This window comes from Rhododendron vialii, chromosome 2a (genome assembly GCF_030253575.1).
Source record: "Rhododendron vialii isolate Sample 1 chromosome 2a, ASM3025357v1".
Lineage (NCBI taxonomy): Eukaryota > Viridiplantae > Streptophyta > Magnoliopsida > Ericales > Ericaceae > Rhododendron > Rhododendron vialii.
The window spans coordinates 22,462,405-22,474,745 of record NC_080558.1 but is presented as its reverse complement, the minus strand read 5'-3'; positions in this window follow the sequence as shown (position 1 = coordinate 22,474,745).

Here is a 12,341-nt window from a genome sequence, read left to right as displayed (position 1 = left end):
AACTAGAACTCTATTCAAACTAACTTTCCATTTCTCTCTCTCTCTCTCTCTCATCCTATACATACACGCGTCCAGATACATTCTCACCCTGTACATACATGCGTCAACATATATTAGAATTGGAAACCCCCCCAAATGTGGCACTTGCCCCCTATCCCTCTTATCATTATCAGTATCACTCTCCTTCCCCATTCCACCACTTCCACACTTATCGTCTCACCTTCTCACTATCTTATTCTCTTTTATTATACATACCCACATAAATCTGAAAATTGAACACCAGTATATTATTTCACTCTCAATTCTATTGTTGAGTCTAGAATAGAGAGAGAGAGAGAGAGAGAGAGAGAGTTGTGGCCGTGGGTGTGTGCGCACCGTGAGTTTCGTGGGCACACCGCCACTGCGAGCCCTGTCGGAGTGTCGCCGGACGCCGCCTCGAGATTTCGGAACCACCACGGCGATCTACGGACACCGTACAACACTTATCCGGATATAGAATCGCATTTGAGATAGTTTTCCGGAAACCCAAAAACTTAATCTGCAGTTTAATGGAGTTAGGACTTAGATTTAAAGTTTATTGAAGATGATGACCTGCTGTTAAATTGTCAATTTATTTTTTAGTCCTATTTATATTAAAATTTAGTCCGGTTGTGCTGGAATGATTAGTGTTATACCCTGTGAAAATTTATGATCGTTTAACAAGTGTTTGATTGCGAAATTACTATTAATGATGCATTGTTAATTTGTATTTGAGTGGATGTTTACGTGTTTAATAAATTATTGAGGTAGATAAATGTTTATGAAATATTAACAAGAATATTTTACTAGTAAAAATTTATTTAGATGGTAAACAAGAAATATTTTAGATTATATATTAGTTAATCTTTAACTCTAATAAATATTGACTAGAATAGCCTCTCATAATTTTGTTGTTATAAAAATCTCATATTAATATTTAATATAGTTAGTAAATACTAAATTTAGCAATAAGTATTTTTCAATAAAAAATTAGTTTGTAAAATCTATGAATAATATGAGAGTTAAAGATAATGTTTAAATAGTAGAAATTAATACTTTATAAAATTTCTAAACGAGAGAAATAGATTTAATTTTATGTATAGTAATTAATTGTTTGACTGAATATTATTTTGTTACTCGCATGATTAATTCTATGACAGGATTAATTTTATCGCATGGTTATGTGTTGTTAGCATGTTAGTACTTTTAGTTGAAATGTTGAATCGTGTGATATTTTGTTGTGGTTGAAAATTGGACAAATAGGTTCCCGGGATGGTTACGAGTAGTAAATCATGTAGACGATGATAAGTAAAGGAAAAATGGTAAGTACTGTGTGGATTGTGAATTGAGCCATGGCGATGGCAAGGGTAATCTATGGGGCCTTGTGTTGAAATGAGTTACCTGCGGGGCCCAGTGTTGTGACAATAACGTATGATACGTCATGGAAAGTTTCTCTTCGAGGAAGAGAATGGGTCCCATGAGACGGTTATAGTTAGTGAGACGTTAACGTATGATACGTCATGGGAAGTTTCTCTTCGAGGAAAAGAATGGGTCCCATGAGATGGTTATAGTTAGTGAGACGTTAATGTATGATACGTCATGGGAAGTTTCTCTTTGGAAAAGAGAATGGGTCCCATGAGACGGTTATAATTAGCGTGGGGTAGTGGATGTCCGACCCTAATGTACGATACGTCATGGGATGACTCGATCCTCCTGTTATGGTCTTAAGTGAGAACATGCTCGGTACATAATTTAGGTGCGCTCACCTAGGACCCTGGTGCAGGATAAGGAAGAGGAATGATGGACCCATGAGACGATTGTAGTTAGTGAATGTGGAAGGAAAGGACCTCGTGGAGATGATCCTTAGATTACATGTAAGATGATGGATGGTAAAGAAAAAAACGATGTGTTATTATTCTGTACATTCTGTGTATTATGAATTATTATATTGTTGATCTGCATATTGTGGTATTGGGTTTTAGGATTTCTATTTGGTGAATTATCACTCAGGATACGTTTGTATCCTGACAAATCGTTTGCTTCGGCGTTCAATTTGCCAGAGTGTGCAGGATTCCACGGTGGAGCAGTTGATACAGGTGGAACCCCTGAAACGGAGTCTGGGCCAACGTTGCTTAGAATTCATGTCAAAACTAGAGTCGCTCTGAAGTTGTTTTTGTTAAATAAATGTACATAGATTTTTGTATTATTTTGAAATTGAAATTTTTGTATAAGGATAAATAGGGGCTTAATAGTTTGTAAAATTCAGTGTATTTTAAAGTTAATGCTTCTGAAATTCCTTGAAAAATCGGGGCTTTGCAGAATGGTATCAGAGCATAGGTTCAACTCTCAGCTTTGGATAGATTGGGTAGATCACTTTCCGAGAGCGTAAACCTGAGTTACCAGTTGTGATTATTCCTTATTTTAAATCAAAACTATAAGTACAATTTAGCCATCATTCAACTTAGACTTCAAGAGTGTAATGTGAGAAAACATAGGTTTTACTTGCTTGACTTTTATGTGATAAGTTAACTATTTTTTTTTTTGTGAGGTTACTTATATGGTTAAAAATTAATATGATCCTATATATTTAATCAATTACTTGTACTATAAGTGAGAGAGTACGATGTCAAATAAACAAACAAAAAAAATGGTTGGACCACTCGTTAAAACGGATCGTATTATGTTAGCCGCATTGGATTAGTTTTGCATAAAATTCATGAAGCGAATACAAGATTTGTTACTTTATAATATTAAAAAAAATTAACATTTTTGAAAATTTTCTAATAAAATGAGTGCAGTGTTGTCGTTTGACTCCAATGGTTCTAAGATCAAAAAAATAATAATTTGAAAACTATAATTTCATGTTTGTTATCAAAATTAATTTTCATGAAAAGCTTTTATTTGACATACGGTTGCTCATCATCCTTAATCTCTTTGAACAAAAGTCTTTTGGAATCTAAATATATCTTTCAGGGATTCTTAAAATGGATTTTTTTTTAAACTATTAAAAACAAAACATTTTGAAAATATCTTTTATCAACGTGAATGAGTTATAAAAAAAAATTTATTGTTTTAGTTTGAATTCCTAAACACACAATTTCGAGGACGAAATTATTTTAAGGAGGATAGGTTGTAACGACCCGGATTTTCGACCCAAAATTTTTTAATACAAATTTATATTGTTAAATTCCTAATTCAATAATTAATTAGATTGAATAATTAAAATATATTATTATGTGTATAATTGATATTATTTGCACATTTGTATAAGATATATATTTAAACTTTAGACATACAGGGAATCAGGGATTCATATTCATCTCTTATCTTTTCTATCTAAACTCTAACTAGAACTCTATTCAAACTAACTTTTCACTTCTCTCTCTCTCATCCTATACATACACGCGTCCAGATACATTCTCACCCTGTACATACATGCGTCCACATCCATTAGAATTGAAAACCCCCCCAAATGTGGCACTTGTCTCCTATCCCTCTTATCATTATCATTATTCCTCTCCTTCACTCTGCTTCCTCATTCCACTACTTTCACACTTATCCTCTCACCTTCTCACTATCTTATTCTCTCTCATTATACATACCCACATAAATCTGAAAATTGAACACCAGTATATTATTTCACTCTCAATTCTATTGTTGAGTCTAAAATAGAGAGAGAGAGAGAGAGAGAGAGAGTTGTGGCCGTGGGTGTGTGCGCACCATGAGTTTCGTGGGCACACCGCCACTGCGGGCCCTGTCGGAGTGTCACCGGACGCCGCCTCGAGATTTCGGAACCACCACGGTGATCTACGGACACCGTACAACACTTATCCGGATATAGAATCGCATTTGAGATAGTTTTTCGGAAACCCAAAAACTTAATCTGCATTTTAATGTAGTTAGGACTTAGATTTAAAGTTTATTGAATATGATGACCTGCTGTTAAATTGTCAATTTATTTTTTAGTCTTATTTATATTAAAATTTAGTCCGGTTATGCTGAAATGATTATTGTTATACCCTTTGAAAATTTATGATCATTTAACAAGTGTTTGATTCCGAAATTACTATTAATGATGCATTGTTGATTTGTAATTGAGTGGATGTTTACGTGTTTAATAAATTATTGGGATAGATAAATGTTTATGAAATATTAACAAGAATATTTTACTAGTAAAAATTTATTTAGATGGTAAACAAGAAATATTTTAGATTATATATTAGTTAATCTTTAAGTCTAATAAATATTGACTAGAATAACCTCTCATAATTTTGTTGTTATAAAAATCTCATATTAATATTTAATATAGTTAGTAAATACTAAATTTAGCAATAAGTATTTTCCAATAAAAAATTAGTTTGTAAAATCTATGAATAAAATGAGAGTTAAAGATAATGTTTAAATAGTAGAAATACTTTATAAAATTTCTAAACGAGAGAAATAGATTTAATTTTATGTATAGTAATTAATTGTTTGACTGAATATTATTTTGTTACTCGCATGATTAATTCTATGACAGGATTAATTTTATCGCATGGTTATGTGTTGTTAGCATGTTAGTACTATTAGTTGAAATGTTGAACCGTGTGATATTTTGTTGTGGCTGTAGATTGGACAAATAGGTTCTCGGGATGGTTACGAGTAGTGAATCATGTAGACGATGATAGTAAATGAAAAATGGTAAAGTGTTGAAAGTGTGAGTACTGTGTGGATTGTGAATTGAGTCATGGCGATGGCAAGGGTAACCTATGGGGCCCTATGTTGAAATGGGTTACTTGCGGGGCCCAGCGTTGTGACACTAACGTATGATACGTCATGAGAAGTTTCTCTTCGAGGAAGAGAATGGGTCCCATGAGACGGTTATAGTTAGTGAGACGCTAACGTATGATACGTCATGGGAAGTTTCTCTTCGAGGAAGAGAATTGGTCCCATGAGACGGTTATAGTTAGTGAGACGTTAATGTATGATACGTCATGGGAAGTTTCTCTTTGGAGAAGAGAATGGGTCCCATGAGACGGTTAAAGTTAGTGTGGGATAGTGGATGTCCGACCCTAATTTACGATACGTCATGGGATGACTCGATCCTCCTGTTATGGTCTGAAGTGAGAACATGCTCAGTACATAACTTAGGTGCGCTTACCTAGGACCCTGGTGCAGGATAAGCAAGAGGAAGGGTGGATCCATGAGACGATTATGGTTAGTGGATGTGGAAGGAAAGGATCTCGTGGAGATGATCCTTAGATTACATGTAAGATGATGGATGGTAAAGAAAAAAATGATGTGTTATTATTCTGTACATTTTGTGTATTATGAATTATTGTATTGTTGATCTGCATATTGTGGTATTGGCTTTTAGGATTTCTACTTGGTGAATTATCACTCAGGATACGTTTGTATCCTGACAAATCGTTCGCTTCGGCGTTCAATTTGCCAGAGTGTGTAGGATTCCACGGTGGAGCAATTGATACAGGTGGGACCCTTGAAACGGAGTCTGGGACAACGTTCCTTGGAATTCATGTCAAAACTAGAGTCGCTCTGCAGTTGCTTTTGTTAAATAAATGTACATAGATGTTTGTATTATTTTGAAATTGAAATTTTTGTATAAGGATAAATAGGGGCCTAATAGTTTATAAAATTCAGTGTATTTTAAAGTTAATGCTTCCGAAATTCCTTGAAAAATCGGGGCGTTACATGAAAGGTCCTGAAACATTTTTTTTTCCTAATAACAAAGTCATGCTAAATGAAAAAATTACTCCTAAAAATGGAATATTATACTAACAAAACTTCAACCATATGGCTACTGTGTTCACTCTCTTAACATGCATTTCAACAAACAGTTTATATGCGCCTTTGAAAGAAACACATCTATACACAAAATCGAGATGGTCTCCACCAATTTTAGCCAAAAAAATAAATAAATATAGTTTCTTATACTTCAAAGGAGAGAAAGCCCAGAATATATAACGAGTGGACCATAGAGAGTAGGTTGACTTAAAAGCAACCGAAACAGGGAATTTCTCTCTCTCTCTGTTTGTAACGCTCCGATTTTCTAAGAAATTTCGGAAGCATTAACCCTAAAATACACTGAATTTTATAAACTACTAGGCCCCTATTTGTCGTTATACAAAATGTACATTTAAAAAAAATACAAAAAAGAAACTAACATTTTATTTAAACATCTTCAGAGCAACTCTAGTCTTGATACAGATCTCAAGAATACTCGGTCTCCGCTCTTGGTATTCCTCCTGTGTCGAACAGCTCCACTATTGAATCCTGCACCCTCTGGCAAATTGATTGCTGAAACAACCGATTTACCAGGATACAAACGTATCTGTGAGTGATAATTCACCCAGTAAAATAATCTCAATCCTACAAACCCTTTACTCTATAATTAGAATTAAAAAAAAACAATAATATCACAATTGATAATACACGAGAGGTATAGAATAATAGCACATCGTCTTTTTCTTTACTATCCATCATCTTACATGAAATCTAAGGATCATCTCTACGAGATCCTTTCCTCCCACATCCACTAACTACAATCGTCTCATGGGTCCACCTTTCTCTTGCTTATCTTGCACCAGGGTCCTAGGTGAGCGCACTTAAGTTATGTTAGTATTATTGGCGTTTTCCGAATTATGTCAAAACCATTGGAGTCTGTATTTCATTTGGGTTTGGGAGGTGGTTCCTTCATTTTATCTTGTCTAGATACTCCGCCCGGTGAATGAAGAAATATTGAGAAGCTCTTGCATTGAAGGATGCTCAGATTATGTTCGGAAGAGGTATATGCATTCATATGCATTTAGCGTAATATTTTTTTTTTCCATGCATCACTTCTTGTGTCATTTCTAAACTTGAAATAGAGTAATCTCGTTTTTAATTCTAAGGCATTGGTTCTCTTGGTTTACGTTTGTGAGTGATGGAGGAAATTTTTCTAAGGCATGCATAGAGTGGTGTGGCTGGCCTTGGTTTAAACGAAGAAAATTTTTCTAAGGCAAAAAGTGGACAGAACCGTGTGCTAGCAGAGCGCTCTTGTAGCGCGGTAGCACTCGTTAGTGCCATAAGAGTGCTAGAGCTTTCCGGTGGCGCTATTCAAAGTGTTCTTGATTTTTTATTTAGTTTTAAATGCCAGATTTTGAAGGGCGCTTGCGGAGTGCCTTGGCAGCGCGCTAGCGCTAGCTCGCGTGCTAAGAGCGCCGCTGGAGCACGCTAGCACCTGCCGTGTCCATCCCTTATTGGCTAGCTCTAGGTTTTTGTTCCAGCCAATATATATGCCGAATTTTTCTCTATTAGGGCAACCCATTCTTGCATTAGCCCACTTTAGAGAGAGAAAATCAATTTCACTCATATCCCTTGTGTGTTTATGCATTTGAGATGATCTAAATTGAGAATTGATCATCCTTTGTCATCCTAGAGAAATACTCTAATATTCAATGTATTCTCTCTAGGTTGATTGGTTTTTCAAAAAAAACTTTGTCTTCTTTTTTAAATCCATACATTGTTGCCTATGACTCTACATGGCCGGATGATTCCGGAGCCGGCTTGACGCGGAGATCGAGGTAGTGAACTCGTGGTGGCTATGGAATCAAGAAGGGGCTTGGAGAGCTATATCAAAGAGCGGAGTTAGGTGTCATAAGAGGCTTGTGGGTAATTCCTAATTTGTATTCTCTTTGTAAACCTTTTGATTTATAGCATTTTGATAGATTAGGCCGTGGTTTTATGCTTAGGGTGAGTTTACCCTAAGTAGTTTCCACGTATATCCTTGCGTTCAAGTTCTTTAGTTTTATTGCTATTGTCTTCAGTTGTTGAATTGATAGAATAGCATGGAACTAGATTAATGGATTAAAATAGGAGGTTGCATGAATTTTTAATTGATCGTCCTATTCACCCCCCCTCTAGGACTCTTTTGGTGCTTAGTATAATTTCAAGTTATGTGCCGAGCTTGTTCTCACTTAAGACCATAACAGGAGGATCGAGTCATCCCATGACGTATCGTACATTAGGGTCGGACATCCACTGCCCCACGCTAACTATAACAGTCTCATGGGACCCATTCTCTTCCCCGAAGAGAAACCTCCCATGACGTATCATACATTAACGTCTCACTAACTATAACCGTCTCATGGGATCCATTCTCTTCCTCGAAGAGAAACTTCCCATGACGTATCATACGTTAGCATCTCACTAACTATAACCGTCTCATGGGATCCATTCCCTTCCTCGAAGAGAAACTTCTCATGACGTATCATATGTTAGTGTCACAACACTGAGCCGTGAAGGTAACTCATTTCAACACAGAACCCCATTGGTTACCCTTGTCATCACCATGGCTCAAATCCCAATCCACACAATCACACTTTCAACACTTTACCAATTTTCATTTACTTAACATCATCTACGTGAGTCACTACTCGTAACCACTCAGTGAACCTAGGTCCATTCTAGCATGTACAACATGATACAATCAATAATAGCTCAATTCATAATATGATACATTTCAATGCAAAAGCTGCAAGCATGACAATTCGTATCCTCATGCTTCATTTTGTTGATCTTCCTAGGTCCATTTGGCACTCGTTCTATAAGATTTTCGTTTAGAACCTAACGAATAGTGTGTCATGGGGTCATTTGTGGGTATGGTATGAGACAAAGGGCGTCGTGATAGACTCAGAGGATTAACATGATCGTAAGGTATTCAATAATGTACGATGTGACAACTTGACAATTGATGCCATGTAGTACGAGGGGGGAGTCGAGATAGAGAGTTTGGGAACAAATCGAAAATGATAGTTAATATGTCAACTACCTACTTAATATCAATATCTCTCTCCTATCTACATTCTTGAAATTAGAGCCTTGGAAATATGTGGGATGAAATATAAAATGGATGTACGGGGTCACGAGTACCCATAATGTATTATGGGTATATGGGGCTTTAAGACCCTGTAGACACCCCAATCTGGTTTCCTAATTTTTTTACTTTGTTTCTCGGTTTCTTGTTTCCCCGATGATGAATCAGATCAAAAATAGTTTTGAGAGTGAAATGGTTTCAGCTTGGAGTGAGTGGAACCTATCCTAAACCCAAAACCCTAAAAGTTAAAACCCTGACCTCAAGTTTTGACCGTCGCACGATTAATTGAATCTCTCGCGCGATGCTTTGCCTGCCAGGTGTTGGTCAGAGTCAAAGTCTTGACTGTTGACCATCGCGGGGGGCTGGTTCAACCATCGCACGATGGAGTCACTGTCAACACCTGTCACTTTCACCTTTTTCCAACTAGATTTTGTGATGATCAAGGGGCTACTGATCTGTAGAACCCCATTTTCGTCGACTGAACAGCGTTTTGCAGGTGCATGGGTAGCACCACCCTCATAACCACTCCTATCACCCTGTTGGCCTCTTTCTCCACCAAGGAAGGCTGACCAGCCTTGTTGGCTGGATGCTAGGCTAAATCCTCCACCCACCAAACTCTTTCCCATCTCCTATAAGTACCCCCCATGGTTCTTCTTCCAAAGGGTTACAAGAAATCAAGTAAGAAAGGCTACATAAACCCTAATACTCTTGATATTTTCTCACTCAACTCATCTTCATACACTTATTTCACAAGCTCTACCGCCTTCTTCAAGCTATTTCCATATCACTTAAGCAAAGGTATAACTTTACTGCCTGTTTACTATTTTGGTCCTTGAGGGGGCCTGGCAAGATCAACGCTGGTAATCAATACCAGTCTTAGTCCCAAAGTCAGCAGGGTTATAAGAACCGTCTGCTGGCACTCCTACGCGAGATGGAGCCATTCCCACGCACGACCGTTCCGGTCATCGCGCGATGCTCCTCTTGGAGATAGGATGCTAGTTATTTTTTATGTTTTCCGTAGTGTAATAAATCACCTTGAAGCAAGATTAGAATTAATCCACTGCCTTGCATGATAAAAATTTGTGGCTTAACTTAGCTTATTTGCTTGTTCACTTGGGCATGCCCCTGGGTTGCTTCTGAATATGTCTCAGAGCCAGGCATGTAAAGCAATTCCTGAAAGTCCAGTCATGACACTCGCGTTGTGAACTGACTCCATCGCGCGATGGTCAGCTTGTTTCCAGTAATTGCCCTTACATGGGCAACTTGGTCCGTGGCCTCTGTTTTGGTACCTCCACTGTTTAGGAGTCGCATTTTATTCTTGTTATTCCTGTTTGTAATAATTATTTATTTTTAGTATACATAAACTGCTTGGTTTGTCCCCTGGGTGTGCACTGGTTCTTCCAGAGCCCAGAAGGAGACAAAATTCAACCTGTTTCAAGGTTATCAACCCTCGCGCGATGGAGTGGGTTCGACGCGCGATGGTTTATTTGCATGCTGGAAGTTTCATGCATGCAAGTTGGCCACAGCTCGTGTAAAACTCACACCAACGCACTGTTTGATATCCGGTCACAGTGTGGGGTTTTATCTAATTCATTTTCTAGCATATCTTTCATCCATGACATTTTTCGATCACATCCTGCAAGGTGTTACGGTTTTAATCCTCGATTAACTATTTCCCCGCCCTAATTGGTTAATAAAAGAAGAATTGCAAATGTTTTTATAAAATGCCTAAGTAGAGACCGATCTCCGGATTGGGCGAGAGGGGTGCCATAAACCCTTCCCCTCTCGTAACCTGGCTCTCGAACCCAGATATGGTTATGATGGACTGGTTCCTTAACTTTTTCAAATCAAATAGCGCGGCAGGTGCTTCGAAATATGGTTCCTTTGGTGTCGGACCTTCAAAACCCGAGTGGCGACTTTGTATTTTTGAGCGCTTGTCATCCACGCTAGCGCTCCCTCGATTCCAGGCCCTCGCGTTTGGAAATCTGGAAATTTTCAAAGGGCATGCTGCCCATAGTGGCGACTCTGCTGGGGATAATCGAACCAATATTAATCCATGCTTAAAAGTTTAATACACTTATGAACAATCCTTTAAAAGTCTGTCAAAACGGTGAGCTTTGCACTGCCGAAGGTCGGAATGGTGATTTAATAAGACCTTGTTTCTGGCCAATCCAATCTGGGTCTTTTTCGATTGATCATTTGTGTCGTTTCCTTTTAGAATGGACTAAATAAAGTGAGCCAAATTTGAAAAAGAATTTTGCAATTTTGTGATTCTTCTCTTCTTAAATCAATTTTCAGCATTCTTCATCTGCATCGATGTGGGATAAGCCTTGTTGGATCGTTTTGGCAATCCGGCACGGTTTACCAGAGCCCGGGGACCCCAAATGACCAACAACCTTCGATGATGATGAGTCATTCTACCGTTTGACTATTGCTCTGCGATTACGCGAGCAGTGGGAGGTATATCTTAGCTCTAGTCCGAGGAACCCGTTACAAACCAAAACCAGCCTTTGTATATACAAAGCATTAGCACTCATCAAACTAGAACAGGTACCTGTAGGGTAAGATTTACTTGCATCTAACCCCCATATACTGTCTATGTGTTACTGCTTTCCCTATCGCATTTACTGTACATACATACCGTTTACGTAGGAACATGTTTAGGGCGGCTTCTAGGTTTTCGATTCTTTGGGTCTGTCTTAAAGTATTAGGACACTGCTTCGAGCCAAATGAAGAGTCATGCATCTCAATGGTGCATGTTACTAATTTTCAAAGTCTTTAGATCAACAAGACTTTTGGAAATCAAGACTTTCTAAGTCCTTATTTAGATACCCAATCGAGGTTTCAAACAGAAAACAAGGAACGACGGAGAGAATGTCGTGATGCTTATACCACCTTGGTTATCGTGCGCAGGACATACACCGTTTAGGCTATGGCACTATGTCGCCTACGCCACCCCGGTTCCGGTATCACGTCATCAATACCGAGTTGTTCTGCATTCAAAGTTGAAACTTCGAAAACGGAGTAGTCAAAGGCTTAGACTATTTTGACATCTCTTAGTGTTAGTCGATTCTAACAAGGATACACCCTCAAAAAGATTTTCGAGGATTCTGGCAGTGTCCGAACATTTCAAGACAGACTTGTCTTCTAGTTCTAGAGTCTAGGATGACACTGACGACTGTGATTGCGCTTTCGCTTTAGTTTTTTATTTAGATTAAAGTTATTGAAGGACCCCTATTGAGCCTTTTCTTACTTTACTCAAGCAAAGTTCTGAATCATTGCACCACCACGGAGAGTATCGAAGTAGAAAGGCAAACCCACTTGGGAACATCTGCATCAGAATCCGGTTCAAAGGCTTGTCAGGTTACAATCCCAGTCAGTCACAACGGAAGACTCTCTGCGTTCTTTGTTGGCTACTCTTCAGTCAGGCTCGTCTTCAGTTATTCAAGAAGTTAAACCCTTGATATCA